Source organism: Somniosus microcephalus, chromosome 3 (assembly GCF_052327205.1).
Source record: "Somniosus microcephalus isolate GS21.2 chromosome 3, FLI_Smic_1.0, whole genome shotgun sequence".
Classification (NCBI taxonomy): Eukaryota; Metazoa; Chordata; class Chondrichthyes; order Squaliformes; family Somniosidae; genus Somniosus; species Somniosus microcephalus.
In genome coordinates, this window is record NC_140989.1 from 225,249,799 (window position 1) to 225,268,470 (window position 18,672).

General features: G+C 45.5%; 1 protein-coding gene across 1 annotated transcript in view; it reads right to left on the bottom strand.

Moving 5' to 3' along the window:
* The window catches only part of fam20b (FAM20B glycosaminoglycan xylosylkinase), a 324,352-nt gene that overhangs the window by 236,873 nt on the left and 68,807 nt on the right, over positions 1-18,672 (bottom strand). The window lies entirely within an intron of this gene.

The following is an 18,672-nucleotide window of genomic DNA, read 5'->3' on the forward strand; positions in this document are numbered from 1 at the left end:
GACCTCCCTGTGGGCCCTAGCACCATCCAGTAATGCCTGGAGTGAAGCCTCATCAAATTTGGGGGCAGCTCTTGCCCTCCCACTGGCCGTTGCTCCTGCAGGCTCCTGTGCCATCTTAATGGTGAAGTTTGGGAGCCTGCAGAGGAAGCAAGGCTTGCTGTGGACCTTAAAAGCAGCAGCAATGATGACGTCATATTCTGCGACTTCCTGACTGGAAATACTCAATTGCCAAGGCTTCCCACACGTTGGAAATCAATTGGCCAATTGAGCTAAAATTGCATCAATCTCACAGACCCATTTAGAATCGTGTGGGAATCACTGAATTCGGGGAACCCGCCAATTCCCCGCACCGGAGTTAAAATCGACCCCAGAGTCAACGTTTCAGGTCGAAACCCTTCGTCAGCCTTTCAACAGTACCCCTTACTGCGAAGACAATGTTCCAACTACCCAACAAACACATCCCTCACTTTGACGATCAAGAAAATTTATCTACATTTACATAATTTGTTTCAATTGATTCTCAGTGTAATTTTCAGCAACAGATTCTAAGTTTGTACACACTTAATTTAACAAAAATCTAATTGGCCCACTTTTATGAAACATGCACAAGCACATCTGTGGCTTCAAAGAATTCCGCAATTAGCTAGTCTTGGCAGTTTTAATATAAATCTATTACCTACAGCTTGAATGGAACAATTTAATTAAGTAGATTTCCTCAGTAGAAATCAAGAATTACGCAATAAAAGTAGATTACTGGGAAAAGGGTCTGAAACGAGATGCAACCCAGCTGAACCAGGATAATCCTCTTATTCCACCTCTGATACTTTCAATGGGGTAACAGATGGCATGGTTAATATTCAACAAATAGCAATGACATAATTCTGTCTCAACTTTGCCAACACCAGTGGCTCAATTCCAATTAGCTCAACCTAAGTGCAATTAAAATTTTGCACATGACAGGATTGTTATACTCCCCCAACATTAATTTGTAACTGCTTAATGAAACCACAATAGCCAGTGTGAAACAATACCAGTCGTCAACAGTAAAGTATGAAATAACACAAAACACTGCCAACAAAGAATATTTTTCAACTGACAATGTCATCTGTTGCAGAGCGCTGCTCTTGTGATTTTAAGGCTTTAAGGATTAACCGCTGTGATAATCATATAAGATGAGTACCTGGTAAATACTATTTTATATATAATGTTTTTTCAAGAAATTGCATTGAACACAATGTACAACCTCCAAAAAAAAGTTTCTTCTAAACTTGTGTCATTTATTTGTTCCAGTGGGCACAGCAAGTTATGTTCTCAAACTTTTGTAAAAATAGATAGAATAGATATTAGAATTTTGAGGAGTAAATGTGATGCAAGTAGAACCAACCCGTGCGATTCAGATAGAAAGGTAAGAAAGATAAAAAGATATGTTTTGAAGACTGAGGCGCCTCAGGTTACACAGCTACCTTCAACGTAGCTTCACACAACTGTCTTTGCTCCTTAAGTGAGCCTGCAAAGTCAGGCTCCCCCACCACATACATGGACTATGCAAGTATTTCATGCATCCGGACATCAACAAAAGCTGTGTTGTGAGGTTCTACAAAATGATCCATGCATACACAGCAAATTGGTTAGACTAGGTGTTTTGGGCCTAAAGAGGCTAAGCTCTTTTTCTTTTTTTGGTTTTCTTAAATTGTGATGGGTAGCTGATAATCGCAAGGCACGCAACAATCCTGCGTTTTTGACATGGGTAGGTTATGTTCTCTTCTTTTGTAACACAAAAAAAATTTCTAAACAGAAATGTCATGAATGTATAAAATTACAGTCCACCAAATTGTTTCCCCGCAAACAACTATACAATATATATTTACGCATAATGGCTGAGAAAAAGAAAGGAAAATTGTATCATATTCATGACCTAAAAGTTATTGTTTTATATACACATGATCTCACTAGTGACAGGACAGCAACATTCTGATGTGTAAAAATATGATGGCTCACAATCTTCTTTACAGAGATTCACTCCAAAATTCAAACTTGAATTGCATCCACTGGAGGAAATATTTTCTCGAACACTGAAATCCCACTTGGAGACCATCATGTCACATATTATTAAGGACTTCAACTTCCTCAATTTAAATGAAGAATTACAGTTGGGCATAAATATTTAATTCACAGATGTCTGCCTAGTTAGTTAGAATAAAATCCTCAATATGCCTGCACATAAGTATTTATTAGTAGGACTTGTGCTGCCCATGGAAAATCAACATAGAGTCAATTTCCCTTAGAGTACATTCCAAAAGTGGGGCTAGTGAATGTTCTGCACGGCATTCGAACTGAATTACTGCACAATGGAATGTTGCTGTGTTTTTATATCCCATGCCCAGAATGCCATGGGTCGGATCTTGCTGTAAAAATAACAGCGAGTTAACGACGTACGGCACCATTAATTGCAAATCAACAACAACTTGCATTTATATAGCATCTTTAACGTAGCAAAACGTCCCAAGGCACTTAACCAGAGCGAGATCAATAAAAACATTTTGACACCGAGCCACAGAAGGAGCTATCAGGACAGATGACCAGATGCTTGATCAAAGACATAGGTTATACTTGTATCTTAAAGGAGGAGGGAGGGGTCGAGAGACAGAGAGGTTTAGTGAGGGAATTCCAGAACCAAGGCAGCTGAAAGCACGGCTGTCACTGGAGCAATTAAAATCGGGGATGCGCAAGAGGCCAGAATTGGAGCAGCGCAGAGATCTTGAATGTTTGAAGGGCTGGAGTAGATGAGAGAGATAGGGAGAGGCAAGGCCATGGAGGAATTTGAAAACAAGGATGAGCATTTTAAAATTGAGGCATTGCCAGTGTAAGTCAGCAAGCACAGGGGTGACGGGTGAACGAGACTTGGAGCGAGTTAAGATAGAGGCAGCAGAGTTTGGATGAGCACAAGTTTACGTAAGGTGGAAGATGGGAGGCTGGCCAGGAGAGCACTGGAATAGTCAAGTCTAGAGGTATGGATGAGGGTTTCAGCAGCAGATGAGCTGAGGCAGGGTCGGAGTCAGGCGATGTTACGGAGGTGGAAGTATGCAGTCTAGGCGATGAAGCGGATGTGTGGTCGGAAGCTCATCGCGGTGTCAAATACAACACCAAGATTGCAAACGGTCTGGCTCAACTGCGGACAGTTGCCAGGGATGGAAATGGTGGCCAGGGAACGCAGTTTGTGGCGGGGACAAAAGATAATGGCTTCAGTCTTCCCAATATTTGGTTGGAGGAAATTTCTGCTCATCCAATATTGACAAGCAGAGTGACAAATCAGCGACAGTGGAGGGGTCCAGAGAGGTAGTGGTCAGATGGAGCCGAGTATCGTCAGCATATATGTGCAGAACCTGATGTGTGTTTTCAGATGATATTGCCGAGGGGTAGCATGTAGATGAGAAATAGAAGGGGACCAAGGATCGATCCTTAGGGGACTCCAGAGATAATGGTGCGGGAGTGGGAAGAAAAGCCATTGCAGGTGATTCTCTGGCTACGATTCGATAGATAAGATTGGAACCAAGCAAAGGCAGTTCCACTCAGCTGGACAATGAAGGAGGCGTTGGAGGAGGATAATGTGGTCAACTGTGTCGAATTTTGCAGATAGATCGAGATGGGATAGTTTATCACGGTCAGAGTCACAAAGAATGTCTTTTGTGATTTTGATAAGGGCTGTTACAGTACGGGGCTGGAAACCCCCTGATTGGAGGGAATCAAACATGGAATTGCGGGAAAGATGGGCACGGATTTGGGAGGCTACAACATGTTCAAGGACTTTGAAGAGGAAAGGGAAGTTGGAGATGGGGCAGTAGTTTGCAAGGACAGAGGGGTCATGGGTGGGATTTTTGAGGAGAAGGGTGATGAAGGCAGAGGAGAGGGAACGGTTAACAATATCAGCTAACATGCGGCCCAAGAAGGGAAGTTGGGTGGTCAACAGTTTGGTCGGAATAAGATTGAGGGAGCAGGAGGTGGGTCTCATGGACAAGATGAGCTCGGAGAGAGCAAGGCAGGAGATAGGATAGAATCTAGAGAAAGACGTGAGTTAAGGGCTAGGGCAACGGGGAACATATGGGGACGTTTGGCCCGGTGGGCTAGGGGAAGGGAGAGAAGCGGCCAAGGCAGCTGAACGGTTAGTCTCGATTTTTGTGACCAAAAAGTCCATAAGCTCATCGCACATTGGTAGCAAGGGTGGATGAGGCATAGATGGGTGGTTTAAGAAGAAAGTTTGTGATGGAGAAGAGGAGCCGGAGGTTATCTTTGTATTCCTGGAAGATCTTTGAATAATAAGCAGTTTTAGCAATGGAGAGCAGGACCCGATAATGCTTTATGTGGCCCAGCCAGATCGGACGATGGATGGCGAAACCAGTTGTCGCCAAAAGATGTTCAAATCTACATCCCTTGGACTTAAGGGAGCGGAAATGAGGGGTATACCAGGTAGAACATCTAGAGGGACAGTAATGGTTTTAATGGGGCAAGGGCATCAAAGGTGGTGGAGAGGGTGTGATTTAGCAGATCGGTAGCTGCAGAAATGTCATGATGAATTGTGGGCTAAAGGCTAGATAGTTGGGAATTTGAAAATGCAGAGGTAAGTGACTTGAGGGCGGACACAAAGAAGTGGGGTGTGGGGGGTGGGGAGTGGAATATGGGTAGAGCGATACAAGGAAATGGTCAGAGATTGCCTTCATCAGTGATAGTTACGATCAGCGTTCCCGCGAAGCTGCACGCGTGCGGCCATGCAGTCATCTGCAAGGTCCCGCGTAGGCCACTCACCAGCTTTTACATTGTAAATAGCGAGCATGCGCAGGAATTTAAAGGGACCGCGCATTAAAAGAAACAGGCCGCGCAGAACAAAGCGCAGCTGACGGGGAACTCTGCTTACAATGGGAGTAGCGAGGTCACGCGAGATGGAAAAAAATCGAAGGGGTGGCCATGAATATGGGTAGAAGAGTTTATATGGAGTGAGAGATTTAGGGAAGAAAGGAAGGCAGTGAACTCCGAAGACAGAGAGGAAGAAGAGTTGAGATGGAGGTTGAAATCACCGAGGATGAGAGGCTGAGGGAGGAAAGCAGAGAAGAAATCAGCCAGAAAGTTCAAGGGATTAAGAGATACACGTGAGTTGCGAATCTCCAGAACTTGCTGGCCGTTTTATGCCTCCCCGTTATTTTTAAGAAGTTGCTGGATTTTCACATTAACAGTCCATTAAACTCACCACAGAAAGTTAAATCTGGTAATTAACAACACAAGTACGAACATACATACAAACATAATTACGAACATACGAATTAGGAGCAGGAGTTGGCCACTCGGCCCCTCGAGCCTGCTCCACCATTCAATAAGATCATTGCCGATCCAATTACTCCACATTCCCGCCTACCCCCGATAACCTTTCACCCCCTTGCTTACCAAGAATCTATCTACCTCCGCCTTAAAAATATTCAAAGACTCTGCTTCCACCACCCTCTGAGGAAGAGAGTTCCAAAGACTCACGACCCTCTGTGAGAAAGAATTTCTCCTCATCTCTGTCTTAAATGGGCGACCCCTTATTTTTAAACAGTGACCCCTAGTTCTAGATTCTCCCACAAGAGGAAACATCCTCTCCACATCCACCCTGTCCAGACCCCTCAGGATCTTATATGTTTCAATCAAGTCACCTCTTATTCTTCTAAACTCCAGCGGATACAAGCCCAGCCTGTCCAACCTTTCCTCATAAGACAACCCACCCATTCCAGGTATTAGTCTAGTAAACCTTCTCTGAACTGCTACCAATGCATTTACATCCTTCCTTAAATAAGGAGACCAATACTGTACACAGTACTCCAGATGTGGTCTCACCAATGCCCTGTATAACTGAAGCATAACCTCCCTACTTTTGTATTCAATTCCCCTCGCAATAAACAGTAACATTCTATTAGCTTTCCTAATTACTTGCTGTACCTGCATAGTAACCTTTTGTGATTCATGCACTGGGACACCCAGATCCCTCTTCATCTCAGAGCTCTGCAATCTCTCACCATTTAGATAATATGCTTCTTTTTTATTCTTCCTGTCAAAATGGACAACTTCACATTTTCCCACATTATACTCCATTTGCCAGATCTTTGCCCACTCACTTAACTTATCTATATCGCTTTGTAGCCTCCTTATGTCCTCTTCACAATTTACTTTCCTACCTATCTTTGTCTCATCAGCAAATTTAGCAACCATACCTTCGGTCCCTTCATCCAAGTCATTGATATAAACTGTAAAAAGTTGAGGCCCCAGCATTGATCCCTGTGGTACACCACTTGTTACATCTTGCCAATCAGAAAATGACCCATTTATGCCTACTCTCTATTTCCTGTTAGCTAGCCAATCTTCTATCCATGCCAATATGTTACCCCCTACACCATGAGCTTTTTATTTTCCGCAATAACCTTTGATGTGGCACCTTATCAAATGTCTTCTGGAAATCTAAGTACAGTACATTGAACATGTTACTTCCTCAAAGAAGTCCAATAAATTGGTTAAACATGATTTCCTTTGCACAAATCCATGTTGACTCTGCCTGATTACTTTGAACTTCTCTAAATGCCCTGCTATAACGTCTTTAATAACAGCTTCTAACATCTTCCCTGTGACAGATGTTAAGCTAACTGGCCTGTAGTTTCCTGCTTTCTGTCTCCCTCCCTTTTTGAATAAAGGAGTTACATTTGCTACTTTCCAATTTAATGGAACCTTCCCCAAATCTAGGGAATTTTGGAAAACTAAAACTATCGCATAAACTATCTCACTAGCCACTTCTTTTAAAACCCTAGGATGAAGTCCACCAGGACCCGGGGACTTGTCAGCCCGCAGCTCCAACAATTTGCTCAGTACCACTTCCCTGATGATTATAATTTTCTTGAGTTCCTCCCTCCCTTCCATTTCCTGATTTACAGCTATTTCTGGGATGTTACTTGTATCCTCTATAGTGAAGGCCAATGCAAAATACCTGTTCAATTCAACTGCCATCTCCTTATTTTCCATCATTAATTCCCCAGACTCACTTTTTATAGGACCAACGCTCACTTTGTTAACTCTTTTCTTTTTAAAATATCTATAGAAACTCTAACTATCTGTTTTTATATTTCTAACTAGCTTTCTCAATGAAGTGCCAAATCAACCTCTCTGGCCCAGAAATTGCACAATTTAAACTGTGGAGTTTTTTTTATATTCGTTCATGGTATGTAGGTGTCGCTTGCAAGGCCAGCATTTATTGCCCATCCCTAATTGCCCTCGAGAAGGTGGTGGTGAGCCGCCTTCTTGAACCACTGCAGTTCGTGTGGTGAAGGTACTCCCACAGTGCTGTTACGGAGGGAATTCCAGGATTTTGACCCAGCGACGATGAAGGATTGGCGATATACAAAGTCAGGATGGTGCGTGACTTGGAGGTGATGGTGTTCCCATGCGTGTAGTGCCCTTGTCCTTCTAGGTGGAAGAGGTCGCAGGTTTGGGAGGTGCTGCCGAAGAAGCCTTGGCGAGTTGCTGCAGTGCATCTTGTTACACTGCAGCTACAGCACGTCGGTGGTGGAGGGAGTGAATGTTTAAGGTGGTGGATGGGGTGCCAATCAAGCGGGTTGCTTTGTCCTGGATGGTGTTGAGCTTCTTGAGTGTTGTTGGAGCTGCACTCATCCAGGCACGTGGAGAGTATTCCATCACACTCCTGACTTGTGCCTTGTAGATGGTGGAAAGGCTTTGGGGAGTCAGGAGGTGAGACACTCGCCGCAGAATACCTAGCCTCTGACCTGCTCTTGTTGCCACAGTATTTATGTGGCTGATCCAGTTAAGTTTCTGGTCAATGGTGACCCCCAGGATGTTGATGGTGGGGGATTCGGCGATGGTAATGCTGTTGAATGTCATGGGGCAGTGGTTAGACTCTCGCTTGTTGGAGATAGTCATTGCCTGGCACTTGTGTGGTACGAATGTTACCTGCCACTTATCAACCCAAGCCTGAACATCGTCCAGGTCTTGTTGCATGCAGGCATGGACTGCTTCATTATCTGAGGAGTTGTGAATGGCGCGGAACACTGTGGAGTCATCAGAAAACATCCCCATTTCAGACCTTATGTTGGAGGAAAGGTCATTGATGAAGCAGCTGAAGATGGTTGGGCCTCGGACACTGCCCTGAGGAACTCCTGCAGCGATGTCCTGGGGCTGCGATGATTGACTTCAAACTACCACAACCATCTTACTTTGTGCCAGGCATGACGCCAGCCAGTGGAGAGTTTTCCCCCCCACCGATTCCCATTGACTTCAGTTTTACTAGGGCTCCTTGATGCCACACTTGGTCAAATGCTGCCTTGATGTCAAGGGCAGTCACTCTCACCTCACCTCTGGAATTCAGCTCCTTTGTCCATGTTTGGACCAAGGCTGTAACGAGTGTCTTTCCTACCGGCGGCAAATTGTTCTTAGAGATTTTAAAAATGTCAAATTTAAATTTTTAAATATTTTCTTCTTACTTTTCCTTTGTCTTTTTTTCTCTCTCTCAATCTAATCTTCATTTCTCTTTCTGTACTTGATTTGACTCAAATTCATCCTCCTTCTTAGTCATTCCTGTTTCTTTCTCAATCATTTAATCTCATTGGTTAAGGAGATAACTGCTGGTCCCATTGCCCTCGCCGCGGCATTATCAGCTTGCACTGTTGGAGGCCAATCATCTCAACCCAGGACATTGCCACAGGAGTTCCTCAGGGCAGCGTCCCAGGCCCAACTATCCTCAGCTGTTTCATCAATGACCTTCCTTCCATCATAAGGTCAGAAGTGGGGCTGTTCACTGATAATTGTAGTGTTCAGCTCCATTCCTAATTCCTCAGATAATGAAGCAGTCCATGCCCGCATGCGGTAGGACTTGGACAACATATAGGCTTGGGGTAGAAAGTGGCAAGTAACATTCGTGCCACACAAGGAACAGGGAGAGGCAATATACACTTAATGGCACAGTTTTAAAGAGTGTGCAGGGACAGAGGGGCCTGGGAGTTAATGTGCATAGGTCCCTGAAGGTGGCAGGGCATACTGAGAGACTGGTTAACAAAGCATATGGGATTTGGGGCTTCATAAATAGAGGTATTGAGTACAAATGTATATAAGTTATGCTGAACCTTTATAAAGCGCTGGTTAGGCCACAACTGGAGTATTGCGTCCAGTTCTGGTCACCACACTTTAGGAAGGATGTGAAGGCCCTTGAGTGGGTGCAGAGGAGATTTACCAGCATGGTTCTGGGGATGGGGGATCTTAGCTACAAGGACAGGTTGGAGAAGCTGGATTTGTTTTCATTAGAGCAAAGGAGGTTGGGGGGTGATTTGATAGAGGTGTACAAGATTATGACGGGTTTGGATAGGCTAGACTGGGAAAGGCTGTTCCCACTAGTTGATGGTACAAGGACTAGGGGACACAGATTTAAGGTTTTTGGCAAGAGATGCAGGGTGGAAGCGAGTAAAAAAAAAAATTTATGCAGCGAGTGGTGATAACCTGGAATTCGCTGCTGACGGAAGTGGTGGAAGCAGAGACACTCAATCTTTTCAAGGGGAGACTGGATAGGCACGTGAGGGAAATAAACTTGCAGGGCTACGGGGATATAGCGGGGGAATGGGACTGACTGGATTGCTCTACAGAGAGCCGGCATGGACTCGATGGGCTGAATGGCCTCCTTCTGTGCCGTTATGACTCTATGACTCTAAGTGTCGAGCAATGGCCATTTCCAACAAGAAAGAGTTTAACCACCTCCGCTTGACATTCAACGGCATTACCATCGCCAAATCAACATCCTAGGGGGCGTCATTGACCAGAAAATCAACTGGACCAGACAAATAAATACTGTGTGCTACTAGTGCAGGTCAGAGGCTGGGTATTCTGCAGCGAGTGCCTCACCACCTGACTCCCCAAACCTTCATCATCTACAAGAAACAAGTCAGGAGTGTGATGGAAGACTCTCCATTTGCTTGGATGGGTGTAGCTGCAACAACACTAAAGAAGCTTGACATCATTCAAGACAAAGCAGTAGCCCATCCACCGCCTTAAACATCCATTTGCTCCACCACCTGCAGTGTGTACTATCTACAGGATGCATTGCAACAACTTGTCAAGGCTTCTGCTGCAGTACCTCCCAAACCCGCGACCTCCACCACCGAGCAGGACAAGGGCAGCAACTGCTTGGGAACACCACCACCTCCAAGTCACACACCATCCTGACTTGGAAATATATCGCTGTTCCTTCATCGCCGCTGGGTCAAAATCCTTGAATTCCCTCCCTAACAGCACTGTGGGACTACCTTCACCACATGGACTGCAGCGGTTCAAGAAGGCAGCTCACCACCACCTTCTCAAGGGCAACTAGAGATGGGCAATAAATGCTGGCCTTGCCAGCGACGCCCACATCCTGAGAATGAATATATTAAAGAAAATTGACCCAGTATGAAACCTATACCAACAATTTTGTTTACTCTATCACAAGATCATTTTGATCATATAATCCTCTACAATTACAACGTTTGTTGAAAGTTAAGTTTAGGTAAACAATAATTATATTGAGAAGCTGGACAGAAAAAGAACTAAATACAAAAGCTGTTCTTTACTGACTTATATTACAAAAAAATTGTGTTTTTGTGACTGGAAGGCTGTTTCCAGTGGGGTTTCGCAGGGCTCAGTACTGGGTCCCTTGCTTTTTGTGGTATATAGCAATGATTTAGACTTCAATGTAGGGGGTATGATTAAGAAGTTTGCAGATGATACATTCAACCACATGGCCAATTTTTGTGAGGAAGAAAGCTGTAGCCTGCAGGATGATTATCAATGGATTAGTCAGATGGGGAGAAAAGTGGCAAATGGAATTCAATCCGGAGAAGTGTGAGGTAATGCATTTAGGGAGGGCTAACAAGGCAAGGGAATACACAATAAATGGTAGGATACTGAGAAGTGTAGAGGAACAGAGGGACCTTGGAGTGCATGTCCACAGATCCCTGAAGGTCGCAGGACAGGTAGATAAGATGGTTAAGAAGGCATACGGAATACTTTCCTTTATTAGCTGAGGCACAGAATATAAGAGCAGGGAGATTATGCTTGAACTATATATAACACTCGTTAGGCCACAGCTGCAGTACTGCATACAGTTCTGGTCACCACATTACAGTAAAGATGCGACTGCACTAGAGAGGGTACAGAGGAGATTTACGAGGATGTTGCCAGGACTGGAGAATTTTAGCTAGGAGGAAAGATTGGATAGGCTGGGGTTGCATTCTTTGGAACAGAGGAGGCTGAAGAGAGACTTGATTGAGGTGTATAAAATTATGAAAGGTCTAGAGTGGATAGGAATTACCTATTTTCCTTACAAAGAGGTCAATAACCAGCGGGCATAGATTTAAAGTACGACCTTCAGGGATTTTGTTCTATCACAGCCCTGCCTTCGATCTATTTTATTTCCTTTCCAGTTTTGAAAAAGGGTTAGACCCGAAACGTCAACTCTAATTTCTCTCCATGGATGTTGCCTGGCCTGCTGAGTTTTTCCAGCATTTTCTGTTGTTATTATAGATTTAAAGTAATTGGTAGAAGGATTAGGGGGGAATTGAGGAGAACCTTTTTCACCCAGAGGGATGTGGGGGTCTGGAACTCACTGCCTGAAAGGGTGGTAGAGGCAGAAACACCAATCGCATTTAAAAAGTAATTGGCTATGCGCATGAAGTGCCGTAACCTGCAGGGCTATGGGACCAAGAGCTAGAAAGTGGGATTAGGCTGGATAGCTCTTTTTGGCCGGCACAGACATGATGGGCCGAATGGCCTCCTTCTGTGCTGTAAATTTCTATGATTCTATAAATGCGCCATCAGTATCTGTCAGAACCTTGAAATATTTTTCTTGAAAGACAAACATTTCTTTTCCAATCATTCTATCACTGAACGGCAAGAAATCATCCACATCTGTAAAGCTATAAATCTTAAAGACTCAAATCTCAATTTTCTGACTGTTTCATGGCTATCAGAAGCGGAGGGTCAGATATGCCTCTCTAAGTTGAACTTAGGACAACATCCATTGCTGCGTTGGAAGCCTGACATTTTCTGAATTGTCAACATTTTAAATGTATATATGTTGTGATCTCAAACTTTAAGGTCTCTACACGTAACGCCACTTGGAGAGCCAAAGTAAGTAAGTTAGCAAGAGAACACAACCTAACCAAATCAACTCATTTCACTCCATCTTGACTGACATATGGCTCTTGCTCATGCGTATAAATACATGCATTTAAATAGTGCTGGAAATACTCAGCAGGTCAGGCAGCATCTGTGGAGAGAGAAACAGAGTTAATGTTTCAGGTCGATGACCCTTCGTCAGAACTGGAAAAAGCTGGAGATTGAACAGGTTTTTAAGCAAGTGCAGAGCAGGGAAAGGGGGGAGGGGGGGAACGAACAAAAGGGAAGGTGTGTGATAGGATGGAAGGCAGGAGTGATTAAGAGACATTAAGAGATGGTGCAAGGCAAACGGAGATGGTAATGGGACAAGTTAAGAAACAAAAGATGGCTCTAGATGAAGTGTAAATGGTAGAATGTAAGACAACTGCCATGTGGGAGAAAAAAAAAAATATATAAATACCCAACACATCTTCCCCTCCCCTCCCCTTTCAGCATTCCGAAGGGACCACTCCCTCCGCGACACCCTAGTCCACTCCTCTATCACCCCCAACACTCCTTCTCCCGGCACCTTCCCGTGCAAGCGCAGGAGATGCAACACCTGCCCTTTTACCTCCCCCCTTCCCATTGTCCAGGGCCCCAAACACTCCTTCCAGGTGAAACAGCGATTTACTTATGTAGTGTATGTGCCTTTAAGACAGAACTACTTTTACAGCTCCTGTATACTGTAGTACTGGCAGTGACCACACCTCTATATAAGCCTTACGCATGCCTCTGTACCCCCAGTCTTGAGACTACCCTCCTCCAGTAAATACCTGTTTATCGTTAAGTTACAGCATCCGTGTGGTTATTAAAAAACCATCATACTCTCAGAATCACGGATCTAACAGTGGCGACGAGTGTCGATTCGAATCTACCTGCAACTCTGCATTTCCCTTCGAGGATTCGCTCCGGGAGGGCAGTGTAACAAAAAAAAGTCGAGGCCAGGAACACAGGCGTCGACCACGAGCAACCGCCCAGTCGTCCGGCAGAGAGTGAACATCGCACGGGAGGCTGTGGAGAGCCGGGCTTGGTTCCCCAGCCACGACGATCAGCAAGAGACTGACGACAGGTCCAGCGCAGACCCTTCCCGGACAGCGGCGGCTGGAGCCGACCGACGGCGGAGAGAAAGCCAAGCAGCGTCGACGGGGTAAGACAGAGGGTGAAGCGCACAGGGCGCAGCCAGGGGTTGAAAACCGAGCGGCGTCGAGAAAAAAAAACAAACTGGAGAGAGAGAGAGAGAGAGAGAGAGAGAGAGAGAGAGAGAGGGTAAAGCAACAGCCGGGTTCAGGACCGAGCGGCGTCGAGAGAAGAAAAAAAAACGCGCAGAGCACAGTCAGGGCTCAAGGGCTTAACAGTGTCCGCAGGGAGAAGAAGGGAGAGCGCGGGAGACGCCATTGAGCCGCAGAGAAGGAAGAGCGCGGGAGACGCCATTTTTAGAAGCCGCAGCGGAGAAGAAGGGCGAGCGCGGGAAGGAAGGAAAGCGCGGGAGACGCCATTTTTGACAGTTAAATCACACCCAGGGATGCCGAAGAGTGGCAGTATCTCTATGTTCGACAATGAAGTCAAAGATTGGGCGACATGTGGAATGTATCGAGGTGTACTGCAGGGCGAATGAAGTGCCAGATGCTAGTAAAGCAGTGGCTTTATTAAATTCCATGGGTGCAAAAACTTATGGGTTACTGCGAAATCTAATAACCCCAGAGAAGCCGGTGAACAAGAATTTCGAAAGCATAGTAGAAATCCTACAGGACCACTTAAACCCCACACCGCTGCTGATAGCAGAACGATTTAAGTTCCATAAAAGGAACCAACACAAAGACGAAAGCAATGCTGAGTACCTAACGGAACTGCGCAAGCTATCGAAACACTGCCAGTTTGGAGCAGGACTAGCAGATACGTTAAGGGACAAGTTTGTGTGTGGGCTACAAAGTGAAGGAACCCAGAAACGGCTTCTATCAGAAAAGGATCTTACGCTGGACAAAGCTTTCAGTATGGCAGTATCACACGAAGCAGCCGCAAGGGGAGCTGCAGAGATACAACGGAGACCGCAAGAATATGGCAGCAATGAAATGTCCTATGGAACAGGGAAGTGCTATCGCTGCGGCAGAACAACACATGACCAGAAGGATTGTTGGTTCAAGGACCAAGTGTGCAGACAGTGTGGAAAAGCAGGACACATAGCAAGAGTATGCAGGTCTGGGAAGAAAACCAACAGTAAGAAATCTCCACAGGAGAAGTACAAAAAGGTACACCAGGTGATGGACAGTGGTTCAGACGAACAGAAAAGTGACACAGACTCCGGAAGCAAGGAGCTGGGTTGTCTGAAACTACATAAGGTAACCAAAATGGAGGATCACCAGACTATCTGGGTTACACTCAAGATAGACGGAGTCCAAGTGAAAATGGAATTGGACACAGGATCAGCCCTAACAGTCATAAACCAAAGGGACTACAAGCGGCTATTTTCACATATACCCTTGAAAGCTACAGAGATTGTCTTGAAGACGTATACGAGGCAAAAAGTCTACCCCAAAGGAAAAATAAGGGTGAAAGTGATATATAAAGGCCAGGAAATACCTAAAATGGATATATATGTATTGCCAGATGGAGGACCACCACTGCTAGGACGTGAGTGGATCCGGAAGATACAATTAGATTGGCATTCCATACAGGCACTGAAGGTTGAGCCCAAAAAGGATGATGTCACACCTGGACGACTGTCAAAAATGCTAACCGACACAAAAGAAGTGTTCCAGGAGGGACTAGGAACACTAAAAGGCATAACAGCAACGATTAAAATAGAGGAAAATGCAAGCCCAAAGTTTCTGACGGCCAGACCAGTGCCTTATGCGATCAGACCAGCTGTCGAAGCAGAGCTGGAAGGGTTGGAACATTCAGGAGTACTGTCCAAAGTGGACTGGAGCGAGTGGGCTACACCCATCGTTCCTGTAATGAAGAGGTCTTTGAGTAATATGCCTGGGGAACCAAAGAAGGTCTGCATCTGTGGGGATTTTAAGGTGACAGTGAACCCAGTCCTTCACGGTACAATATCCGCTTCCACGAATTGAGGATATTTTCGCCTCGCTATCTGGAGGTAAACGCTTCACCAAAATTGATCTAGCCCAGGCGTACTTGCAAATGGAGGTAGAAGAAGCTTCGAAACAATACCTTACGATTAACACTCATAAAGGTCTCTATCAATACAACCGGCTGGTGTTCGGGGTAGCCTCGGCTCCGGCTATCTGGCAAAGGGCAATGGATCAAGTCCTGCAAGGGATTCCAGGGACCCAGTGTTATTTGGACGACATCTTGGTCACGGGCGAAAATGACAGTGATCACCTCGCCAACTTGGAGAAGGTGCTCACCAGATTAAAGGAGTATGGGCTACGAGCTAATCGCTACAAGTGCGAGTTTTTCCAGAAACAGATCTCGTATTGTGGCCACGTCATCGATGAAGAGGGGTTACATAAGTCCCCTGAAAAGATTGAGGCAGTAGTCAAGGCTCCAGCACCGGAAAATGTGTCACAACTCAGGTCGTTTCTCGGGCTGGTAAACTACTACCACAAGTTCTTACCAAATTTGTCTACGGTATTACACCCACTGAACACCCTACTGCAAACAGGGGTACCATGGAAGTGGGATGACTAATGTAGACGAGCTTTCCAGAAGTGTAAAGAATTGATCACATCAAAAGAGGTGTTGGCCCATTTCAACCCAACACTACCAATTCGTTTGGCATGTGATGCATCACCCTATGGTATTGGAGCGGTGCTGTCGCACAAATTCCCAGACGGGTTGGAGAGGCCAGTAGCCTTTGCGTCTCGGTCACTAACCTCAGCCGAGCGCAACTATGCCCAGATTGACAGGGAGGCCCTCAGCCTAGTATGGGGAGTAAAAAAATTCAACCACTATCTGCATGGGCAGAAGTTCACCTTGCTGACTGACCACCAACCACTTGTCTCCATCTTTAATCCTAAGAAGGGCGTTCCAGTGATGACTGCACAACGGTTACAAAGATGGTCCCTGTTTCTAGGGGCGAATCAATATGAAATAGAATATAAAGGCACGAAACAGCATGGGAACGCTGATGGGCTATCGCGCCTGCCACTGCCTACTGTGGAGGAAGCACCAGCAGTGGACCCTATCGAGATATTTTATTCATCAATAATTGAACGATTGCCCGTAACGAACATGGATATAGAGAAGGAGACCCGCAATGATCCGACGCTGTCTCGGGTGTATGATTTGACGGTGAGGGGATGGCCAACACATGGCGACTTACTGTTGCCAGCATTCTCATCCAGAAGAGAACAGCTGTCAGTATGCCAGGGGACAGTGCTGTGTGGATCCAGAGTGGTGATTCCACCCAAGTTAAGGGAGAGAGTGCTAAATGAGCTACATGAAGGCCATCTGGGGGGAGTGAAAATGAAAAGCCTTGCTAGGGCTTATGTGTGGTGGCCGGGAATCGATCAACAAATCGAAGATCTAACTAAGAGCTGCTTAGGATGCCAGAAGGTCCAAAATGCACCACCACATGCCCCTCTACACCCATGGGAGTGGCCCTCCTCTCCATGGCAACGGGTGCATATTGATTTCGCTGGTCCATTCATGGACTCAATGTTCTTAATAGCAGTGGATGCTCATTCGAAGTGGCCTGAGGTGATAAAAATGTCCTCAACCACTGCAGAGAAAACGATTGCAGTCCTACGGACCATATTTGCCAGAAACGGTTTGCCAGAGCAGATTTGGTCTGATAATGGACCACAGTTTGTGTCCGAAGAGTTTCGAAAATTTATGAGAAGGAATGGGGTAAGGCATTACACCTCCGCCCCGTATCATCCAGCCACAAATGGATTGGCTGAGAGGTTCGTACAAACCTTTAAGAAGGCGATAAAGGCCATGTGCGACGATGAAATTCCACTACAGCAGAAGATGGACAATTTCTTATTAGCCTACCGAAACGCGACACATGCAGTTACCAACCAGACCCCGGCCATGATGTTCTTTAACCGAAGGTTGAGATCTCGTCTGGACTTGCTCAGACCAAATGTGCGAAGAAATGTTGAGGACAAACAATTCCAGCACATCAATGAGAAGCCGACAAGGAGCTTCAATGTAGGACAACCAGTCTTGGCCCGTGACTATCGAACAGAGAAATGGCAACCCGGAACGATATGTACAAGGCAGGGGCCATTAATGTACACAGTGGATGTCGGGGAGAACATTGTGAGACGCCACGTCGATCAGATCTTAGCGTCACAGGAACGCGTCAACCCCATGTCTCGAGTACCTGGGGATGAACCCGACATACCGGTAGCATCTACCTCAGAAACAGTAGCAGTGGAACCCGATGAACTACCCGATGAAAAGGGGTCAGAATCGCTTCTGCACCAAGAACAAGAACCTCAGGAAAGGCGCTATCCCGAAAGGGTCAGGAAGCCGCCCCAAAGACTGAATCTATAAATGGACTATTGTTGTTTAATGTACATGTTAAAGTGTTAATTGTTATTTGAATATTAGGGGTACTGCTAATCTAAAAGGGGAGGAATTGTAGTGTATGTGCCTTTAAGACAGAACTACTTTTACAGCTCCTGTATACTGTAGTACCGGCAGTGACCACACCTGTATATAAGCCTTGCGCATGCCTCTGTACCCCCAGTCTTGAGACTACCCTCCTCCAGTAAATACCTGTTTATCGTTAAGTTACAGCATCTGTGTGGTTATTAAAAAAACAGCATACTCTCAGAATCACGGATCTAACAACTTATACTTCTTGCAATTTAGTATACTGTATTCGCTGCTCACGATGTGGTCTCCTCCACATTGGGGAGACCAAACGCAGATTGGGTGACTGCTTTGCGGAACACCTCCGTGCAGTCCGTAAGGGGGACCCCGAGCTTCTGGTTGCCTGTCACTTTAATTCTCTGCTCCACTCCCACTCAGACCTCACCGTCCTCAGTCTCTCACACTGTTCCAATGAAGCTCAACATAAGCTCAAGTAACAGCACCTCATCTTTCAATTAGGCACTTTACAGCCTTCTGGACTCAACATAGAGTTCAACAATTTCAGATCATAATCTCTCTCTCCCACATGGCAGCTATCTTTCATTCTGCCATTTAGACTTCATCTAGAGCCATCTTTTGTTTCTTAACTTGTCCCATTACCATCTCCTTTTGCCTTGCACCATCTCTTAATGTCTCGTAATCTCTCCTGCCTTCCATCCTATCACAGACCTTCCCTTTTGTTCTTTCCCCCCCACTCCCCCCTCTCCCCGCCCCTGCACTTGCTTAAAAACCTGTTCGATCTCCAGCTTTTTTCAGTTCCGGCAAAGGGTCACAGACCTGAAACGTTAACTCTGTTTCTCTCTTCATAGATGCTGCCTGACCTGCTGAGTATTTCCAGCATTTTCTGTTTTTATTTCAGATTTCCAGCATCTGCAGTATTTTGCTTTTGCACTTAAATGGTGC